Genomic DNA, 15,583 nt, shown 5'->3' on the forward strand with positions numbered 1-15,583 from the left:
TTATGAAAAGATCAGCCAGAGTCTAGTCAGTCCGAATTTGGTCAGTCAGGTTCTGAACAGACTCTGGCTAGCCAAACTTTGATCAGTCTGACTCTGGTCTTGCCAGGTTTTTAACAAACAAACTCTGGTCAGCCAAAATCTGGTCAGTCCGACTCTGGCTTAGCCAGGTTCTGAACAAGCAACTCTGGTCAGTCCGACTGTGGTTAGCCAGATTCTGAATAGACTCTGGTTGGACAGATTCTGGTCAATCCGACTCTGGCCAGTCCGACCCTGGTTAGCCAGACTGTGGTCAGTCCTACTCGGGTCAGCCAGATTCTGGATAAACAGACTCTGGTTAGCCAAACTCTGTTCAGTCCGACTCTGGCCTTCCCAGGTTCTGAACAAACAAACTCTGGTTAGCCAGACTGATCAGTCCGACTCTGGTAAACCAGATCCTGATTGTACAGGTGGCCTGGTCTGACTTCTGGTAACGTGGAGACCTCGGGGAATGCAGATTTGTATCATCAGGCTATGGAGAAGAAGAGAGGCGAAAAATGAATGCAGAAACAGTTGCTGATGTTGGGTGTGACTTTCAACCTTTACTGTTGCCAAACCTTACAATCCAGAGATGAGGTTTGAGTGACTCTAGTGTAATGTGCCCCTCTTCCATCCTTGGTCAGAATTGATGGAAGCGTTTAAACAATATTTGATGTTTATACACCACTGGGTATTTCTTTAACATCCTATGACATTCTGACCTAATTAATTGAAACCCTCTTTAAACTAGCTCCGTAAAAACTAATGCAACTTTTTGATTACATCTAATAGTTGTAGAAAAATAAAAAAATAGTTTTAGGGATTTGCATATAAATGTGTTTATATTTGTTTTAATGCGTCCAATTTATGAATACTCATTGAAAGTAGATAGCGAATAAGTGTTGTACAATAAATTGAAATGGCAATATTCTTCAAATAGATAGTTTTTCATTTTCTGCTTTGTATCCTTGGTGGAAGTAGGTGGGTTTTAATGGAAAAGGCATTTTTTAGATACTTCCACATTAAATTTGGAATGTGGAAGTATCTAAAAAAATGTCTTTTCCAATAGATATTTTTTGACCGAAATATATTAACTCGCATCTGCCTGTAGAATATTACGACCACGATGACTAAAGACAGTTAAAAGCCTATAAAGTACCTGGGTGTCCTGTATAGGTACCAGAAGGATAATTCGAGTTAAACTGTTGTCATATACTATTGTAATAAACCAATGTATGGTATGTATGTGATGTATTTCGAGGTTTAATACAAATATTAGTGTTAAATACATAAATTGTCTAATGTTATTGCTGTGTAAATGAGGGATATAATATGTTCTTTGGTGATATAACTTATACATTGGTATCCAATTATATATAACAATTAATTTTCAAATTTTGATTCTACCATTTCACTTTCTGTACTAGATAGGAAAAGTTTTTTTAAACCAAAGTAAATGAATCCAATAAAGGATGAGCCATAACATACGCCATGTGCTATGTTCTACATCTATGTCTACTTGGCACCCGAGAGTTTGTACCACCATGGCTGCTAGTTCAACAGGCTTTCTACTCGTCTTACTATAACCACAACTGTATATGTAAAAGTAACCTATTTTCAGTAATGTAAGGGTTAACCTACTTTATAATTAATTTTACTACTAGGATCATGTTGTAACTTATTTTCTACCCAGCAACAATGTTTTTTTTATTTAAACAAATCCACAAGATTATTTTTATTTGACAAGTATAAAAAAGAAAATATTTAATTATATCAATACATTTACAGTACACAAATACAGTTATATAAATGTCATATTTCGTTAAAATATTTAAGCTACTGCTTTGCCGTATGTAAATATTTCCAAATACTTTTCATTTTACCTTAAGGTAGAATGTTAAGTAAAAATATGAGTTTAAGACTGATGTAGCTACATATAAATGTCTTATAACAATAAACTCATTTATTTCTACAAAAATTTTATCCCGACCGTGACAGGACTCGAACCTGCAATCTTCGGATCCGAAGTCCGACGCCTTATCCATTAGGCCACACGGTCACATATTGTAACACTCTAGCTGCACAGTTACAAAAGTTGCAGTGATTCTAAAGAATAACAGTTTATTCAGTAATGTAACAAGAGCGTTTTGAGAAAGAGAATACTATGAACGTGAGTGTGTATGTGAATTGCAGCCCTGGTAGTGAAGGCGTCTGTCGCCGTTATGGTTATAGGATTACTGCTGAATATGTTTATATTTCGCATGAGATAATATTAAATTTTAAAGTTTAACAAAACATTAAATTATATAACTCTCAATGCATTTTTCCGGACTTATTAAAACAGTATTTTTGATCTTCCAATAAAGACCGGAGGGTTTTTTTTATTTACGAGACGTGTGACCTCGTTATTAATGTTAGATTTGTGTTATGTAAATATCTCTAGTTGAAGTTATGAAGGTTGCTTATGTAGATTTCGTTTACTCGGATAATGCAAAAATCAATACTAGCAAATTTGTATTTTGTATAATAAAGTATTATTAATATTCAGTATTTCAACAATGTAGTAGCTAATAGAAATGTGGATTTTCGAAGGTGTTTATAATTTATGTTTTTCAACGAGCATTAAAAGTAGTGAAAATGTTGTGCTAGTTTCCGAATAACGTAATCTATAAAGATAATAGATACAACTTTGGTAAATTATGAATTTACATTCGGACTTTCCTTAATATTGCGATGTTACGACGCGTTTCGTTTACACATTTAAATCATCAGTTATCCACGCATTGGTGTTACGTTGTAGGTTAAAAAAAAAAAAACCCACGCCACAAGAAACTTAAATAAATAAAAGAAGTCGCAAACCGTCCGCTCAACAGGTTCAATCATGTGGTCACCGCATCGTAGTAATCCGTGTTTTTTTAATGTTTATATAATGCATTTAAGTGTTATTGTGTCGTGTACTGTTTTTTTTTTTTTTTTTTTTTTTTTTAACCTACAACAAAACGTAATGCGTGGGTACCTGATGAAGTCAGTGTTGATGAAAGCGTGGTAATGCCGCAATAGTAAGGAAAGGCATAGGGTAAATGATAATTCATTATTATTATGAACGTTCCAGCAGTAGAAACAAACTTTAAATCAAAGTTTAGGATTTAGTTCTCCGATCAGTAAAAGTACAATAAGTGCTCCAATACCATTTTGTTTGAACTCTTGCTCGCCCACAAATCGATCCAGTGACGTGTACCGGAGGCACAACCACACGGACTGAGATGTAAATGGTTACCAAAGTGTTTCAGGTGAAACCGAAGGACAAAGCGCTCTAGGCATCTGCCCTGTATCGCCGGCAATAATTGACCAGTCGCGCTCTATGGCCCGGAACCGGGTAGTCGGGCGGTGGGGCGGATACGGCACCACGTGACTACTCGTTACCCACCGGATGTCCCCGGCAAGGACCGGATAATTCGGATCCGCTCCGGCTAATTGGCTGTCGAATAAACAACAGCGCTAGGTGAGATTAGGTGGTTTGAACGCGCGCCACTTCGAGTGCTATCGATCAGGCCCGTAGCGATGTGCGACCCTGGCGTCGGCGTCGACGTCAGCGCATTCTGGTACTCATGTGGTCAACCAACACGGATTTGGGGGATACATTTAGATATCACAACGTTTAAAGGTAAGGGAGAATAATGATGTGACACTTTACGTGGAGATCTACTTTATTGTTATGTTAGCAAATCCCTTGTCAAATACACTTGTATAATACACCTTATACAATAAAATTTATTTATTTGAACGGTTTCCGATTAAATACACTTGATCTAGTATTGCGCAGTAAATAAACTGAAACTAAAAAGCTAAAAAACATGAATAAACGTAACAACAAGTAATTAAATGCATTTACAACAAAGTAATCCATAACAAACCAGAAGGGATGCTAAAATTCATATAGTAATTAACAAGAATAAAAGTTTAAAATAACAAACATGTAGGGGTGGAGCCTCTATAATTTAGTAAACATTACTTGATGGAAAAAAAAAGTTAGAATTAGTGTTATGTAGTATAAGACTAGCAAAAGTATTCTGAGGACAAAAAATAATAACAAAAGCGTGAAACAACAGATATAAATCGGGTAACAACATTAATAAAATTAACAAAAACAAAAAGTAAAAAGACGGTGTTGAATGCGTCTCTCAACCTAACAAAAGAGAGAACAATTTAGCAATTAAATAAGGAGAGAAAGAGAAAAAAAAGGAAAGTTGTCTTCAGGTGGTGTCTGAAACACTCCCTGTAGGCTCCCATCGACTGGCCATAGAAGACCGCACTGCTCCCCAGTTCGTTGGCATCGTTAAGAAGATGAAGAATACATCCGTGGTGACCATTAGTAGTGGGCTGGAATTGTTTACCGAAGAGGCTCTTGGATCGAGTTCCTCTTGGCACTTTAAAGTCAATGAAGTCCAGAATCTCCGGGCAATCGATATGTTCGTTTAGCAATTTGTAGAGGAACAACTGGTCAAGAATTAATCTCTGCTGACCAATAGTCTCAAATCCAAAAAAGAGTTGAAGTTCATTAACTGGTACTTCAAAGTAACGGAAGCCCATACGTGTCCCAAGCAGTCGCACCAACCTCAACTGAATTCCATCCAAAGGTTCATTGTGTATCCACAATAAAAAAATAAGAAATGAAGAGACACCTTAAGAAAAAGTCGACGTGGTTTGTATTGTTGTATTCCCGCCTCCGTAAAAGGTTAGGTTTACGATAATGGAGTTCGGAACAAGCGCCAATCTGGTATTTCGTACATTCAGACACCACCAATATGACCATACTCAACTTGTCAGTGCAGATTGTCCATAGTAGTCCTCGCTAGACAGCGGTCACTGCGAGCTGACCAGGACACGAGACAGGTCCTTGTATGGGAAACCGCGTGATGATCCTGTTCTAGCTAGGATCTAAGCAGCCCGCCTACCCGGCCATTGGTGTGGTTCAGAAGCCATCTCTAGGAGATCCGTTAAGGATCTGATTGGGATAGTTTTGAATTTAGTAATCAGACTTAGGAACAATAGCTGAATAAGGATACGATTTTTTTTAGAGGTTTGATGTAATTATGAATTAAAAGTACACCTTGTTATATTTAATACATGCCATTCCTGTTAGCCAATACATATGTTGCCGCAGGGCTTTAAACCAAACACAACACCATTTAAATGTCCTACGCGTTAAGTACTTTGTGATCTTTAAATTAAATATTACAATTATATTAGAGTGGAGACAGTTTAGAAACTGTATAATGTCCCTGTCTTTTGTAGATAGAGATAAGTATCCAATATTATACTACTTTGAAACAAAATGTTACTTATTTGTAAACTTACTGAATTACAAACAGATACTTAATCCGGCGGAGCAAGTACTTTTTGTGATTCAATGTTTATTTAAATTATATGTATATATATATATATATATATATATATATATATATATATATATATATATATATATATATATATATATATATTGATATTTGTAATATAAATACCTTATTGTAATACAAATATCTATATCAACAAATTACCAGTAAAACATCACAATTATAATGTCTAAAAATTGTCCAAACACAAAATTTAAGGTGATATTAATTTGAAATGAACAGTGTCGATATTATCAATTAGGATATATAAACATCGAGAAAATGGTAATTGATACGTGAATCCTTTATTCTCAGACCCTCCGAAAAATCCTCTTCTGTGGTTGTGTGAAAACTTAAACAATGAGTTTTAAACAAAAGAGAGAGATGTAAACTGATCAAACTTACACCTCGAGCTCTGACAAAAAAAGATTATTAACATTATTTACAATTCATCAATGTTAAGTGATTTGTAATTAAAAATATAAAGCAATAATCGACATTATTTGCTTTGTTTACAAAAGGATTAATTTCGTTGCAATAGGGCTGTAGGCTACATGCAGTTACGAATTCTGATTTAATAATTACAGAAAACTGTCTCCGAAAGAAATATTGGCAATATTATTTGGCAATAGTGTGTTACGAAAAAGATTTAAAAACAAATTATATTTTCTATTTGTAGACTCAAACTTGACTGATAATAAGATATTTCGCATTGTATTGTCTAAAAAATATAAGGCTAAACCATCACCAATTGTAATGAACACTTTAAATTCTTACTTAGGCCGAATACATACAGGGTGGCGCAAAAGTCACTGGACAGTTGGTTAAACGAAGAAAAAAAAAATAACAGCAAGACGTAGTACAATAGTTTTCGTCCGTGATGTTGGTATTACTAAATGTTGGTAATTATGCCTTTTTAAGTTGCCAATACAATGCAATGAAACACACAACAATCGAACTAGTGAGTTCATCTGTGACACGTGTTTAAAGCTGTAGTCCCCGAATTATTATTTTTCTAATATAATTTTTGTTAAACATTAGTCATAATGTTAACGAAAGAAGAAAGGATTTTCGCGTTAAAAACATTTTTTATAAAAGTGGTGCTACTGCAGTTATTAATGAATGGGGAATACACTTAGATCAAAACCACCGTCTAGACAAACAGTGTACGACATACGAGATAGATTTGAACAACATGGATCTGTTATGGATGATTTGGACAATGATACCACACTATGCCGTAGAGTATGTAACAGTATTCCAGAAAGACTTCAAAGATGTATTAATGAAGACGGAAAACAATTTGAATATAAAAAATAATTGTAAGTATTGTTTGTAATAAAAAATAATTTCAAATAAATCTAGTCTTGTTTTAACCAACTGTCCAGTGACTTTTGCGCCACCCTGTATAACATAAGCGATTTTCTTTAAATTTATCTTTATACGAAATGAAAATCAAACGCAAATGTTTCCACGTGAGGAAAGAATTTCAGTGTATTTAATATTCAATGGCATTATAATGTATTTATATATTATGTTTTACATAGCGCGCACACAACTTGTATATCCTTTACATTTGTGAATTACCCCTGTTATTAATCAACACCTTTGTACACGTGTAAACATTATTGTTTATCATTTACTAAAATGAATCTGTTGATTTTCATGAGCCTCTTCATCTCTCACAGCCTCGAACAATAAAAAAAATTGTTATGCTAAGGTGGACTTTACAGAACTGTGCGAAGCGGAACTCTTAAGGTTAAATAGCTTACAAATTGCTTTGCAAGGTTCATCACGTTAGAAGTGATTAAAATGCATACGAAATATCCAATGTAGTTAAAGGCATCCATGGGATTGGTTTTCATATTTTGAATTGTCTTCTTAAGTTCCACATCAACATACGAGTATCCTAGATGAATGCAGATTATCCAAAACGGAAGTACTTTGTTCAGCAGTATATTGTTAATATTTGTCCAGAATCGACTATTTTGCTGGAAATCGTGTAAATGACACTGATGCCAGTACGACTACTATTTAGATAAATTTCGGTTGGCTATAGTTGTAGTATAAAGCCTTTGATTTTAAGAGATTAGATCTTGCTTTCATATACGGCAGAAAGTTTGTTACGTAAAACTATTTCTGTTCGGTAACCCATAGATTATTTTTTTTATAGTTCTAATCCATTTTAATCTTTAATCCAAGTGATAACCTAATGTTTATGAATTAAATTTAAAATATTTTATATTTTTGATTATTTCCAGAATTTGTCGGACATGTTGAATCTTTTTGTGTCCTTTTCGTTTCCCGCCATGTAACGCACAACTGCAACGCATCATATAGCAACATAATTTTAGTTTTGGTTGCAATTTCATAGGAGGGTGCAACTAAGAGGTATGATCTATGATAAGCCTATTACTTTTGGTATTCTTAACTTTTTTATATCTTCCCATTCGATTACCATCACAACCAGAATACTAGAAACAGGATTGTTGGGGAAATTCCTCTGTCGACTTCGAGAAATACTAGGGTGTGTGCTTATACGATGGAAATTGATTCCGGCTCTTGAACTGGGGAGAAGCGCAACTTTTGCAGTCGGAGGCGCTGTGCGTGGCTGGGGCGGCGTTGGCAAAGACTAGAAGCGCGACTCTTGATGCTGGAGGTGTTGTAATCACCGCAATGAGAGGCACAGCACCTCGTAAACCTCAAGAATCGTAAAGGACCAAAAACCACAAAAGGAAATATTCCCGAGAACCGTGCCTAAGTTTATTAGGAGATCATAAAGGCCATTCTAATTGGGCGACAATTAAACGTGTGTTTTCGGTTGTAAAATAGAGGTGATTTACACCGGTGTTGCGTGTCCTGCGGCCAATCAGCGAGCAGCATGCAACAATGGCGCTTGATTACGATTTATAGCCAGCTCTTTAGTTTCTACTAATAAACACGGGCGAGGATGATAACAAGCGAGGTCCGCCGACAGACCGATGCCGACTCGAGCACGAGAGTTAATACCGCAGCATCTAACGCAATTATATCCCGATACCTTTGTGATAGATTCGTTTAATTGCTTTATTAATCAGCTGGTTTCTTTTGTTCACCGCCGCGATGCTAGGGGCAGCCTGCCTCTCTCTCTTGTTGTACTCCTACGGTCCGACCGGCCGACACACGGCCCGTATCGCGTAGGCCACAGCCGGCGGATAGAGTTTCCCGCGCGCTCGTTGTTATTCCTGAATGTGACACGGGTGAAAACAAACGTTCTAATTGGAGGATGTGACTGTAATTGACCTCTGGGCTGAATGGGAAGAGAGAGAGAGAGCACACTTCACCAACTGGTTATGCAAAAATGATAACCCCTTATCGGCAGATATCCTTTTATATAACACTCACCAAATAACAATGTTACTAAACCTTTATTGTGTACAAAACAACATTTACGCAATAGGTAGTAGTCTAGGTTATCTCACCATTGTAGTAAATAGTTTAAGTGACTGTGTACGCAAGTTCGGTTATTTTATTTCACGAAACTATTATAAATAATAACTATTACTAAAACATAATTTATCTTATATCTTTATTTAAAATAGTTACCCCGGTATAGAATAAAAGTTTTTATTTTAAAATATAAAAAAGCGTTTTTACTGTATTAGAGATATATCTTAAACATCAGTGGTCCCAAAACGGAACCTTGAGGTATTCCAATCATAATTCACGCAGAGTAATGGCGACTAATGTAATTACTTGGTGGACGATGAGGTAGCATGTGAGGTGTAGGCAAGGTTGTAGTCACACCTGCGGCCCTGTAGTGTAGCTGCGCTGTAGCAGAGTTGCCGGCTTGTTGCCACACAATTATCCCTATTGAGTTATGGCGCCCCGGGACGATTTACTGCCGGACTCCCTCGCCAATTGAATCCGCCTTGTGCCAGCCTTCTTCCCGTGCTCGCAGCGCTGCCGTGTCAGCCGTTCTTATACTTACTTCTTCAGCCGTAGTCTAGTACTAAAATTAAAATTCTACAATAAACTATAACACAGACCGATTTTGCGTCTTTTAATTGAAAGTCGTGTCGGAACTGCTGTATTTGTTATCCTGCAATAACTTTTTTGACCACTCCAATTACTTCGCTTCTCTTTGCTTCGCTATCTTCTTTGATACCACAAACATATGATAACAAAAAGTCTAAGTTAACTATCTCTCTTTCATTCCTCTTATTCAATACGGTTCTTACTTGAATTCTACTAGTTGTGAAGTAGTTTAACTAAAATATCTAGCATCACGCATGATCCACTTCTAGCTTTGTAATATTGTATTTACTCTACTTTTCGGCAAGAAGATTTCAAGACCACCTATCAGCTAAGATCATTATTTCTCTAAACCACTTTTCAGCGGTTAGTTAATAAAGTGAACGGAACATAATGTTCTCAATTCCTTGACTGCAGTAGACGCAATACGGTGTCCTTATTCAAATTGCTTTTATTGAAGACCGCCAAAATCTCCCATTGCAGTTCTAACAATTTTCTTTATAAATATTCCTTTTTTACTATCGAGCTTTTTTACCTTAAATAGTGTCGGGAGAATTGAAATTGAATTTTATGCTGAAAATACAGAATGCAGCTTAAAACAGACTGTGTTTAGGAAAATGAATTAGTGAAAGTTCAGCAAGCCGCGATTTAGGCTACATGCGGGAATATTTACATTACTTGATTCATTAAACTATCATTTCTGTACAGTATTACAATAATTGTCCTCAGAGATGAATAAGTTAATAACTATAAATATTATCATTAGTAAAAGCACCCCTTAAAAAAGTATAATCTGAATCAACCAGGAATTACGGTAATTATCGTATTCACAATTATTCTCGTAATATTTTATAATACATACAACTTTACGATGTTATTTGGACATCTTAAAACATATGAAAATCACGAAGTAACAACATTATTGTAAATGACCTGAGAATTGTAAAATAACGTTTTTGTTTTGCACTATAACACGTAATAACAGATATATAATCATTTATTTTCCAAAATTTGAATGTCCTTCATCATAAAACTTTAAAGAGATTCGCAAAAAGTATTAAAGTTTTTCATAATTACCAAATACATGAAAAAATATCGTTTTTGGTCTATGTTTGAAATTTGTTATGTTAAGTTTGGAATTTGGATACCCGCCATGTAGGAACTTTTTGTTGGTTAAGACTGGTTAACAAAGTACTACCTTTATACTAAGTTTAATCTGGATATTTTAAAATTGTTGTATTATTGGCGTGGAGACTATGTACCTGTAGTCTATATGGTCAATCTGAGGACTACAATATAAGTGCACAATTTTGTGTCTAAAAGAATTTCTGTGTCTTTGTACATCTTATAGACTGAAGGGAAGTTCATTATACAGTTTTATTTCAAATTTGGGATGCGAGTATCCTTTGTATAGGATAGAACACTTTCACATTTTCGTAGCCATAGATATCAATAAAGTATTTAAATTAGAATAGTAGGGGTAAATTAGCTCGTAATAAGTTCTCAAAAAATCCTTTGGTGTCCAGAGTTGAAGAAAAGAGTTTCAAAAAGAAAACTTTCCGTATTACATAAAAATCTAGTATGAACAGCCAAAGTCGAGGTTTTGGCAATGTGAATTCAAAGAAATGCAAAGAAAGAAAATTGGTTGATAAGTGAACTGACAAAGAAAAAGGAAATTAGATATACTGATCTGTACATTGATCATTACGAATTTGTTTGGGAGATAGGGCGTTTTTTAATTCTCTATAATCTGGATTACGGTATAATTAAAAGAATACCCCTCTTTTGTAATAAGGAGAGACGTGTGCGGAGCAGTGGGTAACAGCTAGTAACCTACGTGTTTGGAATTTATATTAATAACACATTGAAGACGAAATATTACATTACTATCTACGTATTATATATCGGGGCATTTCTTTCAAATTTCTGCCTTGTCCGATGAGGTTATTCCAGTAATGTAACACACCAGCAATCTTCTATGCCAGATGATTATACCCTATTGTGATGTCTTCTACCACGATCAGTTCACCTAGACCAACTATATTGTCTCCGATCTTGACATTGACATAGGGCTGGAAATGATTGTGTTGAGGTACGCATAGTAATAGTCCACTCAATCTAAACACCGGTTCTTCTGGTAACTGGCATAACAAAGAGTGTAAGCAAAATTACTTAAAAGTACATAACGCAATGACCCAGAAGAAGCTTACTTTGAAACCTTACACAACTCCTACCGATAAGCAATTCTCAAAAGGTGATGAAACAAATTTAACATTTTTTTATTATATTTAAGAAGGGCGAACTGCCTACGTCCTATTTAATTATAATATTTATAACATGTCCTTAAATTTCAAAAGTCTAATCGGCAACTTCTGTAATCAAGTTCAATAAAAGTTTTGATATCAGCACCTGGTGGAAGTTTACTGAATGAAAATGCAGTCGTACTCGCAATGTAAACACCAAGCACAATAACATACAAACTCGGTTTGTACCCCCTCCCAGCCCACACACACACACACACACACACACACACACACACACTTATCTCTGGATCATTTCTGATCTGATTGAAATGAGCAATCTGGACACAGCAAAAACTGCTTATTTCTCACTCTTTGAAGCACATCTAAGATATGGATTAGTGGTATGGGGAAACTCTTCCATCGGGAATCTCCAACGGGTACTTCAAAAGAATACTTCAAAAGAAAGCTGTGAGAACATTGGCAGGACTAGACCCAAAGGCTACTTGCCGGCAAGCTTTTCAAAATCTTACAATTTTGACTGCGATATCTCTGTTTGTGACAGAAGTGATCTGCTATGCTGTCTCACAGAACATTACAAGGCTGGGAGAAATGTACCATTACAACACCCGGAACGCCATGAACTATGCTCTGCCAATTCATCGCCTTGCTTTGTACGAGAGGAAGCCAAGCTATGCAGGACCTAAACTCTTCAATATTCTTCCAGACCATCTGAAAATAAACAGTGGACAGAAATGCTTCAACAAGAAACTCCAAGAATGGTTTCTATAGAGGATATTTTACTCTCTTGAAGAATTTATAATCTGGAGGAACCATTAATCATAGTGCTTAAAATGGTTTATCCACTGTTTTCTACATTGCTGACTAATATTCTAAATTTTTACCTTTACCTACTTGACGCCAATTCTGTAATTCTATGTACATGAATAAAGAAACTGTCTATTGTCTATTGATTATTCATTAAGTTCGAGGATCCTTGCAGACCTTCAGTGATTTTAATTGTTTCCGACCACGATGCGCACAGTGACCGGCCCTTCACGTCTGTTGAGAGTAGTAAAATAATATAATTAGGGCAGAATTTTGATTTTGTATCATTTTAGGAATAATATTGTGTTGGGATGATACGTCATACTCTGGATGTTTTACACATTCTATAATGTATCTGAAAGTTTATCATGCATACATTACAATATGAACAAAGAGCCACATGGGACGAATCCTGTTCGTGACTCTAAACTGTAACTAAAAATGCTTACAGCATTGAAAATTTTTAGGCATATTTTTTAATGTTAAAAAGAATTTTGAAATTTTGTTCATTGTAAAAAATGTCAACTTTGATGTATATCTGAAAAATTAACGGAAATTAAGGGCTTCGTTATTTGCGATAAGTTTGAGAAATAAGTCGGGTTCCATTCACCTTGATCATGAGGAAGTAAGCGATATGTAAATTATCTTAATAAACTTTTCATGTAAATTTTAAACTAGCAAAAATGTCATGTCAACTTTTGATGAGGCACTGCACCTTGTGAATTGTCAAAATAAGGGCGGAATAACAAAGTTTAAAAGGTAGGCAGCCTCTCTTAATTAGTACATAAAACAAAAAGTAAACATGTCAGAAAAGGAACAAACCATTAAGATTGGACTGCAGATACTTCATTTTAAAAAGAACTCTATTTTGTTTTACATTGTAACGGGAAAGAGGACCAGAGAATGGGCCTACATACATCGCAGCCAACACTAGCCTGCGCCGCGCTCAATGCGTCGTTAGTTTTTATGACTGACCCACAAGAGCAGTTATCAACCGAGTAATGTATGAAATCTGCTACCGGAGTTCTTCCAGCTACTGTGACCGCTTCTTCTGTTGAGCAAACTCTAGCAAGAAAGTGCTTTACTGATTGGTCTGTGTGTGTGAAACCAATAGTATGATTGTTACAGCGACCCGAGTGGAATCTCTGTTTTAACGGCCGCTTCAGAAGGGCATGAAGAATAACTAACTGACTTGAGCACGCACTATAAAAATTCTACTTATAAACGTTTGTAGAATTGGTAATTTTTCTGCTGACCACAAAGGTCTCGAAGGAGCATCTCCTGAATTAGTTTGCATTCATCATCTCTTGACTAAAGATGGCCCTCCATAGCAAAGCCGAAGTGGTTTAATACAGCCTATAAGTTTACAGAAAAACTCAAAAGATGTTCGTAAAACTCAAGAAAGACGTATAAAGACAAGGGAACACTAAAAGCAGAAGAGAGAATGTCGATTATGATATTTATGGTTGTTCGGATATAATTATATTAAAAATATGTAAAAGAATATCACAGTTAATTCAATTAAATAAATAAATAAATAAAAATGCCTTTATTTACAAGCGTTTCTCAGTACAGTTACTGTTTTTCAGAACAACTCAAGTCACTGAATGCCTTATAAACTAAATAAAAAAAACTAAACTTAACTTAATTTAAACAGGTACAATAAAATCTGGTGGCTAATTTAAAATAATGCAGTGGTAAAAACTGTAACATTTCTTATTCTTACATACTAATAGCTTAACTTAGTTAATTGTCAACAATCAAAAAGTCTTTAAGTTTCCTTTTAAATGTGGAACAACCGCATTCTTTTAGGCTAAGGGGGAGGTCGTTGTACAACTTAGGGCCGAAGTATGAGAAACTCCTTCTTCCGACTTCATATCTGACTCTACGAAAGTTTAGCAGATAGCCATGGCGGGTGCTACGTTGCGAGACCTCCTCCCGGAACAACAACCGCTCACTCAGGTACCGTGGTTCCTTGTGTGATAGGATTTTGTGGACCATGCAGCACGTCAGCATCCTGCAGACGGATTCCATTGGCAGAAACTTAGCAGCATCCCGAAAAGGGGGATACGTGATCAAATCGTCTCAAATTGAAAATGAAACGTATAGCAGAGTTTTGAAGTCTCTGAATGCGATCGACGTCACTCCGCGAGATGCTGTTACCGTAAGCAGGATAGCAGTAGTAAATGACAGAAAAGACTATCGACTGCATAAGCTGAAGCTTGGCGAATTCCGGCATTAGACTTCTGAATCTGTACAGGCCTCTTAATCTGCCAAGAGCACGCTGGATAGCATGAGTGACGTGATCAGAGAAAGTTAGACCGCTATCAAGCAAGATGCCGAGAGTTTTGACCTGGTCACACACTGCCAAAAACTCACCATCAAGAGCGATCTCCACACCTCTATCCGTCAAGGCCGGTACCAGATTTTGTGGGATGACATGAAGGACAGTGCACTTGCCTACATTGAGCCTTAACCCATTGTCAACAGACCATTTACTTATGTTCTCAAGGTCTGAGTTTATATGGGTAAAGGCCTCAGGCACTGAACCAGGATCATAGGCCAAGTGCAACTGGCAGTCATCGGCGTACAAATGTGCCGTACAATGTTTGATACACGTAGGGAAGTCAGAAGTGTACAGATTAAACAGTACAGGACCAAGACAACTTCCCTGAGGTACACCTCACCTTCTGACTAGAGAGCCAGATGTCTCATTCTCAGTCTTTGTTACCTGGCTTCTTCCTCCAATATAAGACTTCACCCACTCAATAGCATTTACACCCAAACCATAAAAGTGCATTTTAGCCAGCAACATTTTATGACTTATTGAGTCGAAAGCCTGCGAATAATCCAGCATGACAACTGAACTATACTTTCCGCTGTCTTTAGCATCAATCAAATCACAAAACAGATTTGTCAAGGCAGTGCAAGTGCCGTGGTTGTGTCTGAAACCAGATTGAGTTTTTGGTAAAATATTTTCATCATACATATGTTTCATCAGTTGTCGAGTTGCTATTTTCTCTAAAATTTTTGACATTGCAGGCAAAATTGAAATTGGTCTAAATTAATTAACACTATGAGGGGTGGGTACCT

The 15,583-nt window shown here is 36.1% G+C and overlaps 1 protein-coding gene and 1 non-coding gene across 2 annotated transcripts in view; one reads left to right on the forward strand and one right to left on the reverse strand.

Annotated features, from left to right (window-relative positions):
* The window catches only part of LOC124364910 (homeobox protein aristaless-like), a 175,917-nt gene that overhangs the window by 32,488 nt on the left and 127,846 nt on the right, over positions 1-15,583 (forward strand). The window lies entirely within an intron of this gene.
* Positions 2,002-2,074, reverse strand: Trnar-ucg. The gene has a single exon. It is a non-coding gene; the product is annotated as a tRNA-Arg (tRNA).

The sequence above is a fragment of the Homalodisca vitripennis genome, chromosome 6 (assembly GCF_021130785.1).
Source record: "Homalodisca vitripennis isolate AUS2020 chromosome 6, UT_GWSS_2.1, whole genome shotgun sequence".
NCBI lineage: Eukaryota > Metazoa > Arthropoda > Insecta > Hemiptera > Cicadellidae > Homalodisca > Homalodisca vitripennis.